Source organism: Eretmochelys imbricata, chromosome 3 (genome assembly GCF_965152235.1).
Source record: "Eretmochelys imbricata isolate rEreImb1 chromosome 3, rEreImb1.hap1, whole genome shotgun sequence".
Classification (NCBI taxonomy): Eukaryota; Metazoa; Chordata; order Testudines; family Cheloniidae; genus Eretmochelys; species Eretmochelys imbricata.
Window position 1 is genome coordinate 103,484,464 of NC_135574.1, and position 26,738 is coordinate 103,511,201.

Sequence of the window (26,738 nt, forward strand, 5' to 3'; positions counted from 1 at the left end):
CAGTTATGTTTTTTCTCATTAGCATTGCCCGGGCCTTGCCTTATTTGGTTCTATTTGTTACTGGTTTTTGCTAAACATTTCTGCCTTATCTATACGTTTCCCAGGCCGAAGCTGGCCTTGGCTAGCGAGCCGTGTGCAAACCTGTCTGTGTGCTAGCTTCCTCATAGTTGTGCGGGGTCGCAGAAAGTCCAAGGAACGGAGGGGTGTCAGTTTGCCTGGGCCTAGAGCAAGAGGGCTTCATCGACAGTCGTGGTCTTCCACCCTTCTGAGTTACCTAGAGTAGTGCCCAGTGTCACCAACAACTCCCTCCTTTGAGAACACTCAACAAGCTTGTAACTGAGTTTTCTCCTATTCCAAGGACAATAAGTGATTAAGCGCTGAGGAGTTAGAATCCTCAACAAGAGGATATAATGGAGTTTCTGTGGAGCGGGAGGCACATATTTTATATATGAGTGCTTTACAACAGCCAAGCAAGAGGAGAATGATAATACACAACACAGCACCTGTGAGCAGGAGACAAACAATGCCTCCCCCCAGGTCGGGCAGCCATCCCCAGAGTGAGTCAAAGATAGTGGGCTCTCTTTTCTGGGCTTTCCACTGGTTAAGAGCCTGTTCGGCTGACAGGATGTGCTTGTTAATATCCTGTGAATCTTCTGGGACATATGTACAGCATTCATCCCCAATCAGGGCACAATCCCACAATTCCCAAGCATTCATCCCCAATCCCCGCCCTGTGCAGCCAGAACATAATCTAGGGCCTGGCAGTTTTGCAGGGACAACAACTGGAGTTGATACAGTTCCGTGTTGAGGCTCCTCTCTATGGCCAAGGTATCATTGGCGAACTTGGTGAGGAATACAGAGAGCTGGCGATAGAGCTTGGCCAATCTACCCCCCCCCCCATATGCTGGGAGAAGGATCATATCGAATCTATCTTCCTCGCTAATGGGTTCAGGAGTGGCATACAGGGACCACTGATACAGAGGCTGGCCCGATGGGAGTTGGGCCATGATCCGAAGGGGAGGGGTAAGGTATCCCAAATAACAGTTTCTGTGCCAGCGGTGGGGTAGCCATTTATAGGCTGAGTTACCGCAGACAAAAAGGACTGTCCATTGGCTACCTTGCCATTGTGGCCCAATTTGTTGACTGTGGCTTCTACGGGGGTGTAATATTGAAGCCCTTCGCCTGTGTCTTGGCCAGCACTATTAAATAGAGGAATAGTGGTATTTGCGGAAGGGGACAAATAATACTGACAGGTACTATTACCAGCAAACCAGGTATGGTTAGCAGTGGCTTCCTGGTGATAACAAAGGAGATCCATGGGGACGGAGAGTAGCTGGATGGGTTTGGGGGCATGGGTCGCATTCCAGTAGGGTTCCCAGGGATCAATGTTGCTGCTAAACTTGGCCTCTTTAGTACAGTTTTCTGTTAAGGTGGGCTGCATTTGCAACTGAGTGGCGTTTGCTTTTATCCACCCGTCATAGAGGTCTGACCAGTTGTGGCAGGGGTCACCCTCCAAGGGAAGCTGGCCGCATGGTAGGGGATCTGGGAATATATCCAGCAGCTGGAAAGATTAAATTCACGAGCAAAGGCTATTTTGAGGGCCTCATAGGTATTTACATTCAGATTAACGGTTCCCATCCATCCCCTCTTTAGAGAGAGATATGGGGAGTACTAGGCAAATGACCCCCACTATGAGGGACCTCATGGTGTATATGCCCTTGTAGCCCCTCCCCCCCATGCTTATGTCTTTTTAAACAATCATTTGAGTCCAAGATCGTCGGAGGGTGACGTGGTGATGGGCTGGACGGTCCACCATTCTGCTGGTGGAGGAGTAGGCATCGCCTTCAGGCGAGAGTGATGGATCCAGTTTTTGTGTCCCTCGACCTGTGTGGGAAACCAGCAGGACGGTGTGGACAGGGGCATCCAATGGAAGAGGCTTGAAGTCTTTGGCATACCTGTGGAGAGAAGAGAGAACAGCAGACAGAGAGCACATATACTGAGACAAAAAACCACACCCCATTTCCGACTCCTCTGCCAGAACCGGTGTCCCATTCATATGCCATGCCCTTCCAAACATAATCTCAAAGGGACTAAGCCCTAATCTACCCTTCGAGAGAGCGCAGACGTGGAGCAGAACAAGGGGCAGAGCATCGGGCCATCGCAGGGAAGCTTCTTGGCACACTTTTGAGAGGTGTTGCTTAAGGGTTTGATTGGTACGCTCCACTACACCACTGGCCTGCGGTCTCCATGGCATATGGAGTTTCCAGGGGATCTGTAAGGCATCTGAGATGTTTTGAATGATCTTTGATGTGAAGTGCGTCCCATTGTCAGATTCCATCCATTGGGAGAGTACGAAGCGGGGAATAATTTCCCTAACGAACTTGAGGGCCACTGTTTTGGCAGTGCAATTATGGCATGGGAAGGCTTCAGGCCATTCACTGAATCGATCCACCAAGACAAGGAGATCTCTGAACCCTTGAGTTCGGGGAAACTCAGTAAAATCTATTTGCCACACCAGTCTGGGGCCTGGAGTGGTTCCAGGGTAGCTGGTGTTACTGGATGTCCTGGCCGAGGGTTATTCTTTTGGCGGACTAAACAGTCAGCTTGTGTCTGGGTCGCCAGGGGTCGGAGTCCAGAAGTCAAGAAGTATTTTCCCATTAGCTGGATAAGGGCCTCCCTGCCGGCGTGAGTGGTTTGGTGTAGCTGCTGCAGTACTGGCCGGATTAAGCCCTTCGGAAGGAGGATCTTCCCTTCCGGGGAATGAAGCCATCCCTCTTTCTCCTGAAGACTGAGTTTGTCAGCTAGCTTCCTCTCTTCCCCAGAGTTCTGAGGGGTTGGAAGCTCCCCCACTGATGGGATGAGGGTATGCATGTGGGCATCCTCAGCTTCTGGTGGAGTCAAGGTGGCGGCATGCTTGGCTTCTCTGTCCGCCCTGGCGTTGTCCCTGGCCACGTCTTGATTTTCCCTTTGATGGGCCCTACAGTGCACCACCGCTACTTCCGAGGGGAGTTGTACAGCTTCTAGGAGCCGGAGAATTTGGGGCCCGTACTTGACTGCGGAGCCTTGGGCCATTAGCATTCCCCTTTGCTTCCACAGGCCAACATGAGCATGTAGCATCCCAAAGGCATATTTTGAATCGGTGAAAATGTTGACCCACTTTCCCTTTGACAGTTTGAGCACACGGGTCAGGGCTACTAGCTCAGCCAGCTGGGCAGAGGTTCTGGTGGGCAACCTCTCGGCCTCTACGGTATCATGGAAGGTTACAACAGCCACCCTCCTTTCCCCATCCATGACAATGCTGCTACCATCAGTCTACCACTCATAATCTGCATTTGGGAGCGGCTGATCCTTTAAGTCCTGGCGGCTGGAGTATTGGGTATCTGTGATCTCTGAAAAGTCGTGTTCCTGTTCCTCTGTTTCTGGCAAGAGGGTGGCTGGGTTAAGGGAGGGGCAAGACTGCAGGGTGACCTCGGGGTTCTCTAACAGCTTAGCCTGATACCGAGCTATCCAAGCCTGGGTGAGCCAGAAACCACCCTTGGTGTCCAGCAGGGCTCGGACCATATGGGGAACGTAGATTTGCATAACCCCTCCCAATGTTAGCTTCTCGGCTTCCTCAAGTACTAGGGCAGTAGCCGCGACCGCCCGTAAACATGACAGCCAACCCTTTGCAATCTGATCCAGTTGTTTGGAAAAATAAGCCACGAGACGTTTCCAGGTCCCCAACAACTGGGTTAGCACTCCCAGGGCCACCCCTTTCTCGTTCATGTATATACAATTGAAATGGCTTAGAGAGATCCGGCAGACCCAGGGCTGGAGCTTCCATCAGCTTCCTTTTTAAGATTTTAAATGCCTTGTCGGCTTCTAGGGACCAGTGAAAGGGGTCGTGATCCGTTCCCTTGACACAGTCATATAACGGTTTAGCCCATAGTCCAAACTCTGGGATCCAGATCCTGCAAAAGCCCGCCATACCCAGAAAGGCCCTGAGCCGTTTACGAGAGCTTGGGGTAGGGACTTGACAGATAGCTTCCTTTCTTTCGTTTGAAAGCTGGCGCTTCCCTTGCCGTATGTGAAACCCTAGGTACTGTACTTCTGGGAGGGTGATTTGAGCCTTACTCTGTGCAACCCGATATCCTCGGAGCCCAATATGGTTCAGGAGGCTCACGGTGGCTTCAAGGCAGGGGGATAGGCCCACAGTGGCGAGTAACAAATCGTCTACATAGTGCAGAAGGAGGGCCTCCCCCTTATTGTCCCACTCCTCCAGGTCCCTGGCCAAAGAGGGTGGGGGAATTTTTAAATCCCTGGGCCAACATTGTCCAGCAAAGTTGCTTTTTAACCCTCTTCTGGTCCTCCCACTCGAAGGAGAAGATCTCCTGAGAGGGGGTGTCAACTGGAATGGTAAAGAAAGTGTCTTTCAGATCAAGAACCGAAAAATGGGTATACTGTCCCCCTATAGAAGCCAGTAATGTATACGGGTTCAGGACAAGGGGGTGCAGAGTCTTAACCCGTTCATTTACCACCCTTAGGTCCTGTACCAATCGATACATGCCATCAGGCTTTTGTACGGGCAGAATGGGAGTGTTCCAGGCTGACTGGCATTCTCGCAGGATGCCATACGTTAGGAACCAATCTATAGTCTCCTGCAGACCTTCTCTGGCTTCCCTCTTGCTTGGATACTGCTTGATTTGCACTGGGCCCTTCCCTGGCATGAGCTGAACATTGACGGGGGTTTGGTGGGTGGCCTTTCCTGGGTCCCCTGCTGCCCACACTAGGGGGTACACCTGGTCTTCCCACTGGCTCCATTCTGGGGCTTGCATAGCCAAGGGTTCAACTGCAAGGGACATGATCCATGCATTCTCGAGGGGTAAGGTAAGGGTTATTTCATCCTCAGTAAAATGCAGGGTGGCCACAACAGTCTCGGTAATCAAAGGATAGAGTCCCACCGAGGGGGCAATCTCTGTAACCTGAGGCATCCTACCCTTATAAGGTGGGGGTGTGGGGGCTGAAGGGGACACCGACTCTGCCATTACAACTCTGTGGGGGTTCTGGGGGCTAACATTAGCTACTACCGGTCCTGTTGGAGTCAAATTACATCTCTGTAGAATGTCTGTTCTATCTCTTAAAGTCATAAACGCTTGCGCATAGAATATCAGGGTTGGAAGGGACCTCAGGAGGTCATCTAGTCCAACCCCCTGCTCAAAGCATACAGATGTTCATTCCATTTACCCGTCCGCTGACAAAACAGAACTAATTGGAGGATCGTATTATAATTGATTGACCCTCCCGGTGGCCACCGTTCCTGGTCCTCTAGCCGATATTGAGGCCAGTCTACTGTACAAAACCTTTTTAATTTGCTCTTTGTCATTGGATCTGATTCAGACACTTTCCAGTTTGCTAGCATGCATTCTAGGGGCGTGCACTGGGCCCTGCCTCTAGTACTCTGTCCCTGTCCCATATTCCTGGACGACTCTGGGCATCCCCAGGTCTTAACAGAGAAAGTCCAGACCACTGGACTGTTCCTACCTTTTCCAAGGGACCGGTTTCCCACCATAGCCTGCAGTTGCTTCTCCACTATAGGGGCGCATTGCACTGTTGTGCCCTCCAGGGTCGAGCAAATTGCATCTCCTCCAAGGCCTCCCAATGAACTCACTTGTATGCGCTGGGCGTCAGTTGTCTCCGCAATCCGTCAACTGCCAGGAGGGGTCCGGGCAAGGCTAAATAGCAGCGCCAAGAACTATTGCCAGCACAGAGTGCCCGAGGCAAGCAACAGTTGGGTTCGTTGCCTGGTATGCGTCACGCCAATGACCACAACAGGGTGGAGAAGCAGAGAGTTTTATTTGAAGCTTCAGATAGGGCGCAGGGAGACTGAACTGTCTCAAATCCTGCAGCCCCGAATGCAGATTACAGTATACAATTTATACCTGTTGCCTACTTCACTACACAAGCTTATACAACCAATTACCTGTTGCCCCATACAATACTGTAGCCAATCGGCTAAAGCAGCCAGTTATGTTTTTTCTCATTAGCATTGCCCGGGCCTTGCCTTATTTGGTTCTACTTGTTACTGGTTTTTGCTAAACATTTCTGCCTTATCTATACGTTTCCCAGGCCGAAGCTGGCCTTGGCTAGCGAGCCCTGTGCAAACCTGTCTGTTTGCTAGCTTCCTCATAGTTGTGCAGGGTCGCAGAAAGTTCAAGGAACAGAGGGGCGTCAGTTTGCCTGGGCCTAGAGCAAGAGGACTTCATCGACACTCATGGTCTTCCACCCTCCCGAGTTACCTAGAGTAGTGCCCAGTGTCACCAACACAGTAACGACAAACACTTAACTATAGCCTCCAAAATTGAGCTGTAAGCTGGTTGAATAGTCATTTTGTGTACAAGCAAATTGCCGATTTGAAAATTCCTTCCATAGCTCCCTACAACACACCATGTTATAGGCAGAGAAGAATTTAGATTGACTTTTGCTGCTCCACAGTCAATTGGGGGACATGTCTGTTGATCTTTCTAAAATATCTATTTAGCCCAGATGTTTTTCACTTAAAAAAAAAGTACAATAGAATCACTGAATGACATAGTAAAATACACACAAAATAATAATAAAGGTTCCTAGGCAGTCTAAGTGCAGTAGTATCTTCAATGTAGATGAAAGCTATTCCATTTGTTTCCATCTACTAGACTGTTTGATCAGATTTGCTGACCAAAGCCTGTCAAAAGCATTCACTTCCATCTAGTAATGACTGCACTGCAGTTGTGAACTTCAAAACCCTGTTTGGAGAGGAAGAGAGATGGCCTGGTCTCCTTTTAGAATCACCTTGTGAAAGAAGACTTGTGCCAAAAGCACTTTATGATATATAAGAATAAAACAGTGATTTTCCTGTCTGAAATGTCTGCCCTTATTAGTGGATTGACTATCACCTATAACCTAATAAAGATAGGATACTTCAATTTCATATATTATCAAGGGTCAGAGTTCTGATTTCCTTTTTTAAAAAACACCAGTACATATTTACAATGTCACCGTACCCCTTAGCCAGAAAGGAGGAAAAAGCTCTTTGCTACCATATACCTGTTGTTCTTAGGGCCCATATATGTAAGGTGCTGTGCAATAATCACTGGAATCTATGGAAGCTGAGAGTGCTCAATATTTATCTCTGTGGGAAAATATCAGTCTCTTCTTTTGAATGGAAGCATTGCTGGACAATTCAAAAAGGAAAGTTTAACTAACAAAGAATGATAAAGGTCTACTAGGAAAATATTTTGTCATAGCATAAAACACTGTATTCTTTTTTACGCTGATTCCCTCATCATGTTTTTTGCCTTACTGTTTTTTAAAGAGTATCTGTATATTTGGAGGTCATGTCTTTCTCACTTTACTCTCGCAAACAGTCCATTGCCCTCAGTAAGGCTACTCGAATGACAGACATGGAAGATTTGGCCCTTTATGCCAGATTGGTTACATTGGTAACGTTATCACATTTGATCTAGAATTTCATAGCATGTACAAACAGTGCCCTGGACCAGGGCTGGAAGGGTTCATGATCTGACCTGCAGTCATCTGTATTCAATGTCACCTGCCAGAAATACTCCATCTGGAAGGAATGAACAGGAGAGAAACAGCAAATATAAGGGAGGAAGTAGGCTTTAGTGGGCTGGCTGCTTTGGCAGAGAGAGGATCTTTAGTTTGTGTGACTGAGGAGCGTGGCACCTGAGGAGCAAAGCCTGACTGGAGAAGTGGAAAGGAGCAACAGAGCTTCCCTGAGGGGAAAGGAACCACCATGATTTGTCCATTTCATAAGTGGGAAGATTAGTCCAGTTTCCTTGGGGCAAGGAAAAGCCTAGTGATTGGCTGCATGTGGATTTTCCCCTCTGCTGTGTGTACAAAATTTTTATAAAAATCTAAGGGACATGAAAGGCCTAAGAATGAACTAGAAAGGGAAGGATTTCTCTTCCATATCTCCTGCTGAACTATGTTTGTTTGTGACTCCTATGATGGCTTGTTGCTCCTCTACATATAGGGTGCAATGCAACTTCTTAACTCTTGCTGCTTCAGTTGATGGATTTGTGCAAGCCTTTTTCTCCAGTTTTGGCTCATGTAGTTTTTATCCCCGGTGTTTTGATTTGAACTCCCTGTTCAAACAAACTGCAAAGTTAAAATTACCTGAAGATATAGAGTCTTTGCCTCAGGGTCAAAGTTATACAAAGCCAATGAGTTTCATGTGGCTTTTACCCCAAACTGTAATTGCCTAAGTTTGTGAGCCCTTATGAGCCTTGCTTAAGTTCTGGGCTTGCAAGGCTGTTTTCATTTACACTAAGGTTCCTTTACACCACTCTGGCAGTGTAAATTACATTTGTTCCCAGCACTGCCAGAGTGGTGTAAAGGAACCTTAGTGTAAATAAGAACCAAGCTTTGTAAAGTTCAGAGTTTTAGGGTAGCTTTGTATAGCTCCTTCCACAAACCAGTACTAATGGTGATCCAGTAGAGGACTAAAGGGAATGCTTCATTGTTAAAGGTGTTTTTCCTTCAGGTTAGAGTCTCTGATGGCTGTGTTGTATATGGATGTTAAAGGTCCAAAGCCACTCTTTGACAGGAGTAGGCAATTATCTCGGATATGACTCTCCATAGTTCTCTCAGATTTTTTTCCTCATAGAATATCAGGGTTGGAAGGGACCTCAGGAGGTCATCTAGTCCAACCCCCTGCTCAAAGCAGGACCAGTCCCCAATTTTTGCCCTTAGACCCCTAAATGGCCCCCTCAAGGATTGACCTCACAACCCTAGGTTTAGCAGGGCAGTGCTCAAACCACTGAGCTACCCCTCCATGTCCAGAACTGTGCTGACCATGTTTTAAAATAGTCTGTTTTTCAAAAGGTTTATGTCCAGAAATGCATCTGTGTCGCTAACGTGCACACACATGATCAGTTATTGCATTTGCACATGCAAATGTCTGCACAAATTGAGCATGAGTGCATAAGTATCTAGCATGTGCTTGAGCATCTATAACATTGAATGGATGCTAGATGACTTTTAGAAATCAAAATTTTTAAGACTAAAACTTCGGAATCATTTCTGCCTGCAGTCACTTCACTATTGATTTCTAACTCACTACCATTTAGAACACTATAAAATATAATTAAGTATGAAAGTCCTTACAGAAATCAAAGTCTGTTTTTATTTAAAAATGTCACTTTACTGCTTTCTTCCTACACCATTTGGAATACCATATTGTAGAACAAACAAGCTCTTTTTCTTCCCTGGTTTAGGACACTTGATATAAGTTAAACTAACAAAGTGCCAGATTTTTTTTATGCTGTGTATGGAACATGTATATTTTCAATTTAAGAATGTCACTGTAATTTTTCTCCACCTTTCCAGATCTTAGTTGGGATTGGGTCTTCATTATCCTAGACTAGGGAGCACTGGTGCTGCGAATCAATCTGACTCTATCCTTCCTGCAAGTTACTCATTAGATTTGTCATATCAGCTGTGTCACTTTGTTATTTCAGAGGTCACACACAAGATTTTGGCTTGCATGAAACTGCTGAGGATTTTTATTCTGAAGTGAAATATCTATTTATACAAAAGAGAAAGCACTTGGCTTTAAATGACTAACATTTAAAACCTGCAGTACCTCTTGAAGTAGACATTGAATCCAGTTTTGTATGAATGGGGTTTATATAAATGGTGTGGTGAATTTTATTTTCACCTTGAAAGGAGAAATACTTAATTTTTGATGCAAGAATCAAATTGTTGCACAGCACAATAAATGTGCTCTTTTAATATTCTCAGTGTATAACCAGACATACAAAATAGATACTCTTGAATCAGAAAAGAGAATAACATGTTGCATGTACAACAGGGTTTGTATTTTTTTTTCCCTAATGTTATCTCAGACTTGTCAAATTAGACTTCCTCACTTGTCAAGTTTAAATTTTGAAAACAAAGCCATTTGTGACCTAGACACATACAAAAAATATTTCTGAACTTCCTTTTAAATTTTGAAGACAACTTCCACCCCTCTGCCCCCATGCTCAGATAACTATAACATGGCCAAATTAAATGTCCATGTTAAATATTAACAAAACAACCCTTTGGCAAGAATCAGTAGGAAGATTTCCTTCTCTATGGGACTCTTGGGTACTTATAAGAACTTGAAAAGAGTCTGTTGCAAAGGTGTCCTGTTCCTTACAGTTATATAAAATTCTACATGTTAAACAGTGAGCCAAACTAGAAAACTTCAATATTGTTTGCACTTTCAATGAGATTTACAAATAGTAGTTCCCAACCCAGTTTAGTGCACTGGGAATTTGTCTAACTCACATGGCCTTCAAAGGTCAGATGAGCTGTCAATACTCTGACTACAGGGAACAAACCAAATATTGAGACCAAGACTCAAATAAAACAGAGGACTGCTCCTGGCACAAGGCTTGCACACTCTATAGTGACTGAAATCCTCTTTTTTCCAGAAGTGAGTGTATTATGCTCAAATCTCATGTTGAAACGTTTTGTATAAATACATATCCTCTGAAACACACTTTTCCAATGAACCACACTTGTCCAATGAACCCACCCTGCAATCACACTGAACTCTTGCTAAAATAGAAGGGAAATGTAAAAGTGGGGATGGAACAGCTGTAATATTTAGCTAAACCCATACAGCCCAAATTCTTTTTTCAAATTGGGTGATGTCTAAATATTACAGTAACCAGAGCATTATAAATGGATGGATGTGTTTGTAACTGGGCCTATTTATTAGGGATATGATTACAACCCACATACAGGTAACATTTAACTGTCCACTCTGCCTCCTGGAGCTCCTTAGCATACAATCAGTGGGCCAGCTACTATATTCCTTTGTGAATGGTTAGTTTACTACTCATGTAACCAGTTAGCTCCATTGGCTGGTTGGTGCACAGGGAGTGAGGCTGAAGGAGTAAAGATGGAGCAACCCAGAACACAAGGACGGTGATTCTGGCTGGCTCTTGTGGGGTGCACAGGAGGGTGGGATGAAGGCTCCTTACACTTTGCCTGCATACACTGCATGTCTATATAAGAGCAATGCAGAATCTGGCCCATAATCATTATCCATCCTGCCTGAAGGCTGTCTTTTATGTTGCCAGTCATCTTACTGACAGCATAATGGATTTTCAAAAGTGCTTAGCCTATTTACAATGGATAGTAAAGTTCCTATTTTAAAATGGATAGTAAAATTCTCACTGACTCCTGTGGAACAGAGTTAAGCCAAGAGTGAGTGCTTCTGAAAATTCCACCCAATGTGTGTAATTTCTCATTTAAAACATTAATAAAACAATAAAATTACTTCATATGACCACTGTTTAGCAATAGTATAATTCTTGTTAACTAAACTGAAGAATACTGGCTGTTCAGAACCACCTAAGGAGATAATGGCATATGCTATGACTATCTCCTCTATGTGCAATTACTGATTACAGTTTGTCTGCAAAATTTTGTTTCTCAAGTTTAACAAGGACAAATTTTCAGCTGTTGTATTTTGTGAAAGCAATCAGATATTTGCGTGTGGAAACTGAGTGAGTAGTTAGGTACCCTGCTTCTCAATTTGTTCATCAGGAAAGTAATTATGACACAGATGAAAAATTGAAGGCCATGGCTAAGACTGATTAAAAATATGGACCACCACAAAACTTAGGCCGCGTCTATGCTGCAGCTTATAGGTTCCCTAAGGTCAGAAGGGACCATTATGATCATCTAGTCTGACCTCCTGCACAACGCAGGCCACAGAATCTCACCCACTCCTGCGAAAAACCTCACCGATGTCTGATCTATTGAAGTCCTCAAATCGTGGTTTAAAGACTTCAAGGAGCAGAGAATCCTCCAGCAAGTGACCCTTGCCCCATGCTACAGAGGAAGGCGAAAAACCGCCAAGGCCTCTTCCAATCTGCCCTGGAGGAAAATTCCTTCCCGACCCCAAATATGGCAATCCGCTAAACCCTGAGCATATGGGCAAGATTCACCAGCCAGATACTACAGAAAATTCTGTCCTGGGTAACTCAGATCCCACCCCATCTAACATCCCATCACAGGCCATTAGGCCTATTCAGCATGAATATTTAAAGATCAATTAATTACCAAAATCATGTTATTCCATCATACCATCTCCTCCATAAACTTATCGAGTTTAATCTTAAAGCCAGACAGATCTTTTGCCCCCACTGCTTCCCTTGGAAGGCTATTCCAAAACTTCACTCCTCTGATGGTTAGAAACCTTCGTCTAATTTCAACTCTAAGCTTCCTGATGGCCAGTTTATATCCATTTGTTCTTGCATCCACATTGGTACTGAGTTTAAATAATTCCTCTCCCTCTCTGGTATATATCCCTCTGATATATTCATAGAGAGCAATCATATCTCCCCTCAACCTTCTTTTAGTTAGGCTAAACAAGCCAAGCTCCCTGAGTCTCCTTTCATAAGACAAGTTTTCCATTCCTCTGATCATCCTAGTAGCCCTTCTCTGTACCTATTCCAGTTTGAATTCATCCTTCTTAAACATGGGAGACCAGAACTGCACACAGTATTCCAGGTGAGGTCTCACCAGTGCCTTGTATAACAGTACTAAAACCTCCTTATCCCTACTGGAAATACCTCTCCTGATGCATCCCAAGAACGCATTAGCTTTTTTCACAGCCATATCACATTGGTGGCTCATAGTCATCCTATGATCAACCAATATTCCAAGGTCCTTCTCCTCCTCCATTAATTGATTCTTAATTAATTCTAATTGATGTGTCCCCAGCTTATAACTAAAATTCTTGTTGTTAATCCCAAAATGCATAACCTTACACTTCTCACTATTAAATTTCATCCTATTACTATTACTCCAGTTTACAAGGTCATCCAGATCCTCCTGTATGATATCCCAGTCCTTCTCTAAATTGGCAATACCTCCCAGCTTTGTATCATCCGCAAACTTTATTAGCACACTCCCACTTTTTGTGCCAAGGTCAGTAATAAAAACGATCCTTGAGGAACTCCACTGGTAACCTCCCTCCAGCCTGACAGTTCACCTTTCAGTAGGACCCGTTGTAGTCTCCCCTTTAACCAATTCCTTATCCACCTTTCAATGTTCATATTGATCCCCATCTTTTCCAATTTAACTAATAATTCCCCATGTGGCACCGTATCAAATGCCTTACTGAAATCTAAGTAAATTAGATCCACTGCGTTTCCTTTGTCTAAAAAAATCTGTCCCTTTCTCAAAGAAGGAGATCAGGTTGGTTTGGCACGATCTACCTTTTGTAAAACCATGTTGTATTTTGTCCCATTTACCATTGACTTCAATGTCCTTAACTACTTTCTCCTTCAAAATTTTTTCCAAGACCTTGCATACTACAAATGTCAAACTAACAGGCCTGTAGTTACCCGAATCACTTTTTTTCCCTTTCTTAAAAATAGGAACTATGTTAGCAATTCTCCAGCTGGGAGAGTGCTTACCAGTGTGGGTAGACAGACATATCCTAGCTCTGCACTAGCTGGTGCACTAAAGATAGCATGGGCAGTAGGCTGTGCCTCAGGCTAGTTACCTGAATACAAACACACCCAGACTACCAAGCTACATACACAGGCAGCTAGCCCAAGCTGCCATCATGCTGCACCCAGCTATGTGGCTGGTTTTTAGCATGCTAGCTTGATCAGAGTTAGTGGTTGTCTGCCTACCCACACTAGGAAACACACTCACAGCTGCAGTGTAGGTGTATCCTTAGAGCTTCAGAACCAGAAGTAGGGTTGCCAGGTGTCCAGTTTTTGACCGGAACGCCCAGTCGAAAAGGGACCCTGGCGGCTCTAGTCAGCACTGCTGACCAGGCTGCTAAAAGTCCGGTCAGCAGGGCTAAGGCAGGCTCCCTGCCTGCCCTGGCTCCGCATGACTCCCGGAAGTGGCCAGCATGTCCAGCTCCTAGGTACAGTGGCGGCCATGGGGGCTCTGCATGCTGCTCTCGCCCTGAGCGCCAGCTATGCAGCTCCCATTGGCTGGGAACCATGGCCAATGGAAGCTGCAGGGGTGGCACCGTGGGCAGCATGCAGAGCCCTCAGCCCCTCCACCTGGGAGCCGGACATGCCAGCTGCTTCCAGGAGCCACTTAAGGTAAGCACCACCCAGCCAGAGCCCACACCCCAACCCCCTACCTGAGGTCAGAACCCCCTGCCACAACCTAACTCCCTCCCAGATCCCACACCCCCTCCTGCACCCCAACCCCCTGCCTCATTCCTGAGCCCCCTCCTGCACCCTGAATCCCTCTTTGTGGCCCCACCCCAAAGCCCTCACACTCAGCCATATCCCTCACCCTCTCCCATACCCCAACCCTCTGCCCTAGCCCAGTGAAAGTGAAGACGGTGGGGGAGAGTGAGCGACGGAGGGACAGGGATGGAGTGAATGGTAGGCGGGGCCTCAGAAGGGGCAGAGGGCAGAGCAATCGTGTTTGGTTTTGTATGATTAGAAAGTTGGCAACCCTAATCAGAAAGTCAGTCATCATTCCAGACTCCAGAAAGATATAACTGTCTTTCTAGAATAAAAACAAAATAGAGCTGCAGAACACTACTTTGCTTATGTTTCATATTTATTATAGATATATATATATAGAGAGAGAGAGAGAGAGGAAATATTTGTGGAAGTTGACCACACAATCTTTTGGCTTAATTTCTGCAACATGAATCTTAGCATTTAATCTGCTATACTTTCAGGATCTCTTGTTTCCATCAAACCACCTGAAAACCAATTAACCTTTATTTTTAAAGTTATTTGAGAATGTATATCATCTTGTATCTAAGTCACCATAAGGCATTTATACCAGTGGTTCTCAAAGCCGGTCCGCCACTTGTTCAGGGAAAGCCCCTGGCGGGCTGGAGCAGTTTGTTTACCTGCTGCGTCCGCAGGTTCGGCCGATCGTGGCTCCAACTGGCTGTGGTTCGCCGCTCCAGGCCAATGGGGGCTGCGGGAAGTGGCTCGTGCCAAGGGACATGCTGGCCGCCCTTCCCGCAGCCCCCATTGGCCTGGAGCGGTGAACCACGGCCAGTTGGAGCCACGATCGGCCGAACCTGCGGACGCAGCAGGTAAACAAACTGCTCCAGCCCGCCAGGGGCTTTCCCTGAACAAGCGGCAGACTGGCTTTGAGAACCACTGATTTATACTATAACATGTTTCATTAGACAGCAAATGCTGGTCATGAAGGTTTTATTCTATAGCTTTGATTACTGAACCCATTAAATACTATTGACTGAGCTCCTTTAGTACTAACTTTAAAATGCTGATTTACTGAAATCTGAAAAGATTTGAGAACAGGAAAGAAGCCTTGCAGATCACTGATGTCATCTGGGTAGGCAAAATTAGACAAGTTGCACTGAGGCTGCATTATCCTGTGGATTTGGTTTCTGTCTCTGTTTATATAGAGACTTTTATGGGAAAAATACTGCATCTAATCACAAATACAAGAGCCCTCGGGGAAACTATTCCCAAAGTCAGATAGAATGACTGTATTTGTCATCTTTCAGGTGAATTTTCAAGTTAATTATAGTTAATAAATGGATATAATGGCAACATATGCTTTTAAATCACTAAGTACTTACTAATTCACTCATTACAGGACAGAAATGGTATAAATGTGTATGAAGCAATCATTGTCAGTTTGCTGCATTTTAAATAATACCTCTCAGGAAATCATGGACAGTTGGATGTTGCTTAACTTCTTTCCTTTGGTAAATACAAGTTAAAATGCAAGCTGGGACTTATAGATTGAATTCTGAAGGACTTAATGCAAGCAATGTTTTTAAGGACCCTTAGAGTCAGTGAAAGGGAGTGTAACCTATACTGGAGGGAAGATATAGATAGATAGCTGTATTTAGACTGTTTACCAGTTGGCAACTCCGGATCATGTCTTTTCCTTTGTGGGATTTTTCTCTCAACTTTAGAATATATTATTCCCCTACTCCCCTAAACCCCAAATAAAGTTGCACATTACTTATAAACCAGCCTCTGCAAGGTAGACTGTAATAGACAAAGCTGTGTAACTGCTTTGTGCTGACAGGCTAACATTCCCCAAAAGAGCTGAGACAGCGGAGTGCAAAAAGTTTCCAGGAGCAGTATTGCTCAAAGAATCTCTCAAAGTCAGTATGTTCCCTAGCACTCATAGGAAGTATGGGTTTTGTTTTCTCTTCTCCCCTCCCCCACCTACCTACTCATTCAGGTTTTGAGAAACTCATTACGTGCCTTAGGGTCAGGGCTTCCACTTTGCAAGGCAATGGCTTTCATCCAATTGTACTGGGCATTAGGAGATGTCACAGACTTGGCCAAGCTCCCTTTGCTGGACAATGACTGGGCTCCTGTGTTAGGTTCCATCTTTCCCAGCCCACTTAGTCTGACCAGCATCGAGGCTCTGGTTTCCCAGGGAGCAGACTGCCTGTTGGGTAACCCTTGTAAGTGGGACCCAATGGCCCAGCTGCCCTGGGCCCCAAGACTAGTGGTGAACTGCTCTCCCACCACCCACCCAGCCCAATTCTCCCCAGGAGCTTAAGTACACCCTTTCACAGATCTTCACCCTCGCAAATACTCTGGTTTCCAGTTTCACTCTTTGGGGATGTCTGAGATTTACAACAAGGAACCTAGAGGCTTTACAAAGTAAACACACACACTTTATTCACAGAAACTTGCAGATCTTGCAAAACAAAACAAAATGTTCATGCAAAACCCCTTCCTCAAGTGTTCTCATCACTCCAGGAGACCTTTGAGTTTTTAGACACTCCTTTCAGAGTCCCCAGACCATCCTCTCCTCTTGCTCAGCCTTCAGGTTTGCTCTCTCTGCCCCTGCAACAAGCTTTCCTTCTCTCATTCAGGTCTGGCTGTCAAAAGGTTCCTGGTAGCTCACAAAATATACCTCTGTGTTTTACTAACTTCCCAGAGTCTGAGGTTTTTAAAAGATCAGTTCTATCACCTTTTGACAGCAGAAAGTCCACCTTTCTTTACTGAGATTCAACCATCTCATCACAAACTTTCTGGTTTTGGACTAACGAATTGTGCATAATCCAGGGTTTGTTTACTTTGCAAACACTTGTCATTGTGTGTTTTGTACACTTTGTATGGACACTTTATTGATGATTATGTCAAAAGTCTTGATACCCTTCATGTACAACTAATATGAAACAAATATCACAATGCTAACCAAGGTATCTGTTCCAGCAAGACCAAGTTCCCATTCTGTTTTGGCTCTGTCTCCTCTACTTCCTGGACTTTCATATTTTTTTTTCTATTTATTAGTGTATTTTAGTGTTGATGAAGTGTGGGACTACTGTTTCTATCTGGAGCCAAGAAAGCATCTCTACCCAACTCGTATTGTGCAGACCCTAGACTCAGATGGCATATGCCCAAGTGTTCAGAAGAATTTAAGAAAAAAGTAGGTAAACAGCTGACAAAACTATGCAATTTCATTAAAATCGGCTGCTATATTAAATGACTGGAGAGTAACAAATATTGTACCTATCCCCAATAAAAAAAAAAAAAAGGAAAGGTGCCAGAGCATGTCTTTCTGGGAATGAAAGAACAGTAAGCCTTACTCCAGTAGCAGAGAAACTGGTTTGAAATAACTAAATGTAAACTATAAAACAACTAGGTGATTGTGACAAAGGAAGGGCAAACTCACACAGCTTCCGTACAGGAAGAGGACGCCTCTCCAAAGTACTTGCATTCTTCAGGCATGTCAACAGAACAGTGCGTAAAGGAGACTCCATAACAACAATTTAAAAACAGATACAGACCAATTGCAAGGGCCTGTTGAGGAGCCTATGGCTATGTCTCCAATTCAACTGCAGTGTAATCAAAGGTCTGAGAGCAGCTCGGTTAGGCATACCGTCTTACTGACTTCTTTACATTTCCCCAACAGGTGTAGGAGCAGGATTTTATAACTCTACTATAAGAATAGAGGTACTAATGAACGTCTTGATATCATTTTACCAGCCACCCTTTTTGAATAGCAGAAAGGAATGACCCTATGGGACATTGGTAGGAATGCATCTGCCAGTGTCTGTACTGATGTTAAGGCAGGGACAGACCAGAACAATCCTTATGACTGATTATGCTCACCCTTTTGTTTTAGAATAAGTTATAATGTCTACTATGGTTTCCTATATGTATTACAAATTAGGCACTCTACCTAAATATAGGTTTCAGAGTAACAGCCATGTTAGTCTGTATTTGCAAAAAGAAAAGGAGTACTTGTGGCACCTTAGAGACTAACCAATTTATTTCACCATAAGCTTTCGTGAGCCACAGCTCACTTCATCGGATGCATACTGTGGAAAGCCGATGAAGTCAGCTGTAGCTCACGAAAGCTTATGCTCAAATAAATTGGTTAGTCTCTAAGGTGCCACAAGTACTCCTTTTCTTTTAGTTAAATATACATTTCTTTGTTTTAAGGTTTAATAAGTAAATGACAGGAACTTGTATTGTGTCTGTTAAGGAGATTCAGAATAAACTGATACTGTTTGTATTCTCAACGGTCTCTATAAAAAGACTGTTTGTGTGAATGCGGAATGTATGCACCAGGAAAAGATAAGGTGTGAAGGCCATTGTTATAGCCAGATGGTCAAGGAAAAAGGAGTAAAGAGACTTAATGACACCAAAAAATCAACGCGCATCCATAATGAAGGAAGGGCAAATTGATGACCCTGAGGTGAAGGCTGGCACCCCTTAAGACAGGACAATTGATTAAATCAGAACCAGGACAGGATAACCCTCTCGGAAGTGTATTGGAATATTTACATCAAAAGATACACCAATTAAGATGTAACCGGTCACAAACTGACACAGCAAAATGCATAGACTTCAACTGAGAAAAAGACTATAAGAACAGGGTGCTTGGCCATGGGACTTTGGGTTCGTCTTGCCACACTCCAGGAGCATCGGATTGCAACCGACAGAGCCCTGCTCCCCTCTGTGACCAATCTGGCTGGTCATTAGATTGATCCAGACTCTGGACTGGTAACTATAAACGTCAACTGGCAGGACTGTGTGCATGGTGTGTGTGAAATTGAAAAGTGTATGCTAACTGTTGTATTCTCAATAAATGCGGCATGCTGCCTTCTTCCTGATAAAGATCCCATGTGCTTCTTATAAGTATAACACAGGGTAGTGAATTCCAGCTGGCAATTGTTGCATACAATGAAATTCTGGACAAATGGCCATTTAAAAAAATCTAGCCCTGGGGTAGATTTATGTAATAAAACAATACTTAATTTTCTAGTTATTTCTTTCCTATATCTCTACCATGTCAACTACTTAAAATTAAGTGGCAATACTCAGACTTTTTTATACACACCCCTGGTTATTTTAGAAGTACCCTAGTTATCAAATGTAAAAGAATTAAGTACATTTGCATATTTTAAACTGTATCTGAATCTTAAAATTTAAAAAATTCAGTGGCTGAAGAAACAAAATTACTACAATACCAGATCTCACATTATTATGGCTTGAGACTTTGAAGAAGTCCAAGATATTCCACTTTGTGTGTTCCAGAATTCTATTTTTTAGCTGTATTTGGGACCCTGCAGTCAGAGTGATCCCTGAAAAATGTTTGGGTAACATCATTGTAACTATAGCTATATTGTTTACACTTGTCGTTTTTATTAGTCTCTGACTCTTGCTTTAGCAGTGGTGTTCTGAACAGGTGCTAGCAATAGGGACTGGAGAATTCATGGGTGGGGAGAGATGGATTGACAAGTGGTGTTTTTACTTCTATGTTGTCTAGCCCTGCTAAAGCAGTCAAGGTGGCCTGGGGCTAAAAATGCCAGTAGTCCATTTGTACTAGTGCTCCCATTTTTATTGAGCTACACTGGTTACTAGCCCAGGGGCATGAGGATTTCAGAAAAACCTTCTTTACCAAGAATAGTTTAATGTCAGAGCCCCAGGGATTAATTTCTGTCTTCGCTATTGTTATAGCTATAAAACTTATGATTTTTGATTGATATTGTGAAGCTGTATTATGAAAAACGGCTGTATAAAGAGTGCTTATATGCATGTGGATCCACCATTGCTGACAGGCCACACCAGTCAGGGACAATAGGAAATACTTAAGATTAACAATGTCCTTGGCCCTAGCAAAGAGTATGCTTAAAAAGTAGCTCAAGCCTTGCAAGTCCAGTCTAGCTTACCCACCTGATGGAAGGAGGAGAGGGAACAGCAGTGGAAACTTTACCACAAGTAGAACAAAAGACATCAAGTTACCAGGAGGAGTTTAAATAAAGAAACACAGAGGAACAGGGAAACCAGACAGGAAGAGGAAGCATGAGGCAAGAGAGCAAGGTCACAGAAGCCGGGCAAGTCATCCAGCATGTAATAGCCTCATGGGGCCGGGAGGCCCTGTCCACTTTTCTGAGCCTGGATGGTCCAAGGAGTATGGGACTTGGACCCCAGTCCAGAGAATTCCCTGGAGTGGTAAGGAAAGTGAGACAAGGACCTGTGTGTAGTGTTTTCGTATGACCTAGATTTATGTTTTTTTTATACCTACTCATATAAAAATACATGAATGTGTTCAACACTGAGCAAAGTGTGTGTTATATGCTTTACAAATACTGCATGCTCCTGAGAGACTTAAACTGTAAACCAGAAGTTTCACACATGTGGGACGGAGTTCTGGGAGAGGTGTATGTTTGAGTAACTGGGTATCTTGGGTCAGCAGACTGCAGACTCAGTAATCAGCCAGATGGCTATAGTGGTTTGGTGGGGGGGCTTTGGGTGAAGGGGTGGAGTCAGGGTGGGCCAGGGGGTCAAGCACCCCCTGGCACTTTGAAAATTCAGCGCCTGTGATGCCAAGCATTGATTTCAGATTTTACCATGGTCACTTTGCCTTCCTATGCAGATGTGCAGAAGGGAGTACACACAGTAAATATTCTTGTAATCTCTCCTTTTTGTGGCTGCTATGATGACACGCAGAGAGGTGTGAAAATGCATAAACTAGATGTTATACTAAATGAAAAGCCCTTTCCTCTTGTTTTAAATGGCAGCCTTTAACCAGCAATGAAAATTGTCTCCAAGGTTTGACAGTTCTTTTTGTTATGTTGGAAAAGTATAGCATAATAACCACATTGGGTTATTTACTCCAAAATGCAATCCATCTAAACAGTTTCTAGATTCCAGGTAATCTGTCCTCCTCTCATGCAACATCTTCCAACACTTCTTTCTTTCAGGTCTATAAATTGTTCTACTATGTCCCTAATATGCCATGGGGCACTCTTTTCTTGAGTGCCTCTTGCTCTGTCATTTTAAATAAACCTACATTGATTAAAAATATCAGTTGAGACTATCTTAGTGGATGCAAATTTGGATTTCAAGCTGAGAATCTGCCCCCAGAAGCCCTGCCCTGTGCTCATTCTTATCGACTATGTGACATCTGAAGTAGAAGCTGCAAGAAGACTCCATTTAAAAGCGCTTGCATGTGTAAAAAATGTTCAAATAGGCATTTCATTAAGCATATAAACAGCAGCCATCTTAAACAAGGGCACATAGCCTAAAAATTAATCATAGCTTCTGTTGCATGTGCATCCTGGAGTATTGTGAATATTTCACAAAATTTGTGTCTTACAATTCAACTGCCTAAAGTATGTGGTACTCCTGGACAATAAACAAGCCAAATTTTCCAGTTGAAATATTCAGTGACTTTTGGGACTGAAGTTAATTATAGTGATTGCTCCAAATTTAAAAATCAAACCTCATGGCACTTTGTTGGGGGAGAGGGGGATGCACACAAGGGAGCCCTCTTTATCTAAAAGAATCCAGACTGGTCAACATCATGCAGATATCTATTTCCCTTAGCTGTCTTCAGGAACTTGCTAGGGTTGTGTGTGTGTGTGTGTGTGTGTGTGTGAGTGAGAGTGAGAGAGTGCAACAGTGGGGTATGCTACGTGATCTCAATATGCTGAGCTGTTGTGGTGACTTTCTTCATGCACTGGGGTGTCCACTGGGCCACAGACATGACCACAAAGCCAATCCAATGACGCAAATCAGCAGCTGATATAAACAAGTTGACACAAACCAAAAACTAAGCTAGCAATGAACCTCAAGGGACTATAACAAAAAATAAAGAAAAGAAAACATCTTATTTTATAACGGTAAAAATGCAATTGAAAGTCAGTGCGTCCAATTTCATAAACAACTTAAACACATGCCCTGTAATATGTGTGTTTAAGAGTGAAATGGTCCTATTTGTACAAAAGGTGTGTCCAAAGCCTAGCACGTGGGTTGACATACTATTTAAAAGTACCTGAGGGTGTGGTATGTAGGGTGACCAGATAGCGAGTGTAAAAAATTGGGACGGGGGTGGGGGGTAAAGGTACCTATATAAGAAAAAGCCCCCAGAATCAGGACTATCCCTATAAAATCGGCACATCTAGTCAGCCTAGTGCTATGGGAGAATTGCTCCTTTGTTTATCATTCTGTCTTTCATTTAGATAGGCCATGAAGATGCATGGCAGCAGGTATCCCCACTGAACTAGAAGGTAACTATCTCTCCATCTCTTGATTGTTAACCAAATTCTATCCTTCTGTAAAGATGGGCTCACTTGCTTTTGTTACTGAATTCCATCCCTCTGTATGTTCTCTTCTCTTCCAAACTCCATCCTTCTGTCAGGACATGTTACTTTATTGTTATGGTTCAGTCCTAGATCTTTCCAAGCACAAGCACATTCTCTCTTAGGCCAGGTGTACACTAGGAGCCCCTGACCTCCCCCTGCAACTGAAGTAAACTAAGGCAAAGTTTTACCAGTATAGCTGCATCTGCACTATGGCTTTTGCTGGTACAGTTATCTCGGTCAGAGATCACACCCCTGACCAATGCTGGCTATGCTGACCAAAGTTTGTAGTGTAGATCTGGCCCTAGTTAATGAACCCTATCCTTCTGCTAGGATGAGTTAGTCCCCTGATTGCTAGATCAATTTAATTTTCTTTCTTGATACTATTGCTTTATTAATGAATCCTAACCAGTCACAATATTAACTATACTTGTCTCATAACCATAAAACCACTACAGAAAATATAAATGAGAAACATTTAAATTATTTTCCTCATATGATTCCTATAGATTCTAGTTCACTATGTCACATTTCATCTGTCTTGTTTGTTTTTTGGTCCTACACATTATGGGTAGCAATGAAGAGTGCAGTATTGCATTAGCAGTATAATTTGTCATCCTAATAGTGTTCTATCATGGGAGCCTATAAAAGGATTATAAAAAGTGTTCACAATCTTATTTTTGGTCAGTGCTTGATTTCATAATAAAGTGACATCCGGATTTTTAATAGATTTTTCTGTTATGTACTTTGCAGAATGTAAATAATGACAAAAGGTTAAACTATCAAACACGTGGGAAAGGGTTGAAAAACAAAAAGAACCAAAGACATCTGAGAGAGGAGAAAGAAAAGGAAAAAGTCTTGGATGGTGACACGGAGGGAAACAATGAGTCTTAGAGCTTCTATTCTGATAGGCAGCCAATATTTCCAGTGCATCTTTGAACGTGACCCAAATTATCTGAAACTTTTGGGTCTGGAAACTTGAGCTAGAGGTCTCATGAGAACAAGCTTTCTCGTAATTTTCAGTGATTCTTGTTTCTGGTCAAGCCAAAGATTCTGTGGGAACAGTCTTTTTTCCATATTGACACATGCATCTGACCAGAGCTAAAAAGTAGAGATATGGATGAAAATCATTTGGTGAAATAAAACAATTTCATGCAATCTTTCAAACTTTATAAGGCTCGGTTCTAGTTTTGGGTGAAAACTTATTAGGTTACAAACAAGTTTAGGTAAATGGCAAATCAAGTGCTCCTATAGGCTGTCTTTCATAATGCAAGAACAGGGGCACATTAAAATGGTATTTTAAGGCAGTAAACTTAAAACTAAGAAAAGAAATGTTTCATAGTCCATAGTTTTCATGTGAAACTCCCTGCCACAAGAGATCAGAGGCTAAGAGCTTATGAGGATTCCAAAAAGGCCAGACGCTTAAAGAGCTAGATAGGACTCTACTAGATAGGACTTCTAACAGTTTGATGTAAATCCTCATACTAACTGTGACACTACCCCCACCCATATTCTTCATAGAGATATGGTTATGATATGATTACGGCATAACTAAGATGTGTTTTATGCAAGATAGGTCATGTGAGACAGCCTTAGAAAGGTTATGATTTACTGAATATGGTTATGCTATTTGTATGCATGCATCATTTTTGTATCTGAAGTTAGGAATATTGTCTATGCATCTATTACAAATATGTTTATACCTGGAGAAGGTCCACTAGACAGAATGCAATCAGTCTGGATGGCCAGTTGGGAAGGGCCATTAGGGAAAACTATAGATCATTGAAGATGTTAATTTCCTGCTGGGAAGCCTCTGAGTTATAGCTGCAGGGACATGTGATCAAGTCACCTGATACTAGGTTCCATGATAATACTAGTATTTTTCCACTGACCAGGTGGTGGGAATCACACTGGGAGACAAAGGATTCCTGCCATATGCAAAAATGACTTAAGGCAAGGGAGTGACATCATTGAGGTTGGTTCTTCATTGACTCCCCGCCCAAGAAAGAGGAGGACTGCTGGAAACACCTGAGAACAAAAAGATTGGACTAGGGGAGAAGGGCTGATCCCAGGCTGGAGGGTTGTCTGGCCTGTGAAAGAAATATCTGGAGCACAGTTGCCAACTTTCACGTGGTAAATAAGCCCCCTGTCTTTCACAATAAGCCAAAAATCAAACTAATTCTATTTCAAAACAAGGCCAAAACAAGCCAATCCTTAAGAACCCCAACACTCTATGTGACTAGATTTCCCCCCCCCAACCCACCCAGCATGCAGTCTGGCACTGTGGTGGGCCCACTGTACAACCCTGACTCTCTCTCCCCTTTGCCCCTGCTTTCCCCCCATGCTCCTGCTTGCCAGGAGATAATCAAAAAAAAAAGTAACAAGCTTCAACAAACTACAAGCAAAAAACTAGCCAACAAGCAACTCACAAGCCAATTAAGCCAAAAACAAGCCCAATTTCTGCGTTTGGGTTTTTTTTTTTTTTTTTTTGCACGTTTGGCATGTCTGATCTGGAGTTTTAAGCTGCAACCAAGTGCAGCTTCCCTTCAAGACTCTCTGCAAACTGCCTAGAACAACATTTAAGGTGAGAATTTGCTGCTTATATCCAATTTCGTTAGTATATTAAGCTTAGATTGCTTTATTGGTTTTCTTTTATTTGCTAGGTAATCTGCTTTAATCCGTTTGTCCCTTATAATCACTTAAAATCTATCTTTTGTAGTTCATAAACTTGTTTTTGTTTTGTCTAAAACCTGTGTGTGTGGAAATCATAACTTGAGGCAGAAAGCTGTGTATATTCCTCTCCACGTTGATAGAGGGGGCGAATTTCCTGAGCTTACACTGTACAGTTCTCTGTGCAGCGTAAGACGGTATAATTTTGAGTTTACCCTCTAGAGGGCGGTGTGTACCGGAGTACTAGGCAATTCCTTAGCTGAGCCTTCCCATTCAGAGCTGATCTCAGCATCTGTGTGTATAGCTCCAGCTGGATGGGTCCCTACCTGTATGTGTGCTGGTAAAGTGCAATCTGAAGCCTGGGGGAGGGCTTGGCTGGCTTGCCTCAGTAATACAGTGTAAAGGGAGCCCAGGCTGGTGGGTCAGGTGGGTCCAGTGGTTCCCTGATTGGCACCCTGTGGGGCGGGAGCCCATCACACTAACCTATACCTAAGGAGGCTAGGAAAAAATTTCCCCATGGCTATTTTCCCCCATGGCTAGTTTATTTTATAATTGTTTATTACAACATCTCTTGCTCCTTCCTTGGAAAAATCCGGTATTGGCCATTTGTCAGACAGGATACTGATTATAGATAGTAGATGTAGCACTAGTCTGATCTGGTATGGCAAATTCTATGTTCCTGTTCCAAAACTTGATATTAGGGCTCACCAAACTGGTATTTACAAGGGCCAGTTTGAACCTTAGCCCAATTCCAAACTAAAGATGATGGTATCAAGGTTTGGGATCATTTCAGTTAAGGAGCAACCCTTTTGTGATGTGTGAACCTATAGAGATACCATTGAGGTGGCCATGAGGGAACACAAAGTAAGGAGGCAAGAGACAGTAAAAACAGGCAATAAAGGCAATCTTGCATTCACCCTGACCACTGTGTCCTGGGTTTCTTATCTCTACTTCCCCAGCTAAGGTCTTGGTTCTTCCTCACAACCTTACACCGATCCCACACTGCTTTTATCTCCTCTCATACTGGCATCTCTACAACCAACCACTCTAGGCTTCTCCACATGCCTAACACTCTCCCATTCCTCCAGGGCTCTCACTCCCTGTGCCATCTCTCAGTCCATGGCACCAGCTCCTCTTATTCCATTAAGTTCTCTTAGATCTGCAACTCTCCTTTTTAAGAGCCAGTCTAGCAGCCTTTCTGCTAGACTTGCTCTCCTTCATATTGTATAACTTTAGAACCCCCTCCTGATGTGCTGCCTATGAGGAACCTAGTTGATTAGTCTTATATCTAGACCAGCGTTTCCCAAACTTTTTTGGCCATGGAACACTTTTTAGCCTATTATGGAACACTTATAATATTATTTTGTAGTCGTTTGGTTTTCAAATAAATTGCTTTATTTATGCTCAAATATATTTTATTTTATAAAACAAAGCAAAAATAAAAATTTAAAATAACTTGATTTTTGTATTACTTTATACACGCATTCCAGTTAGA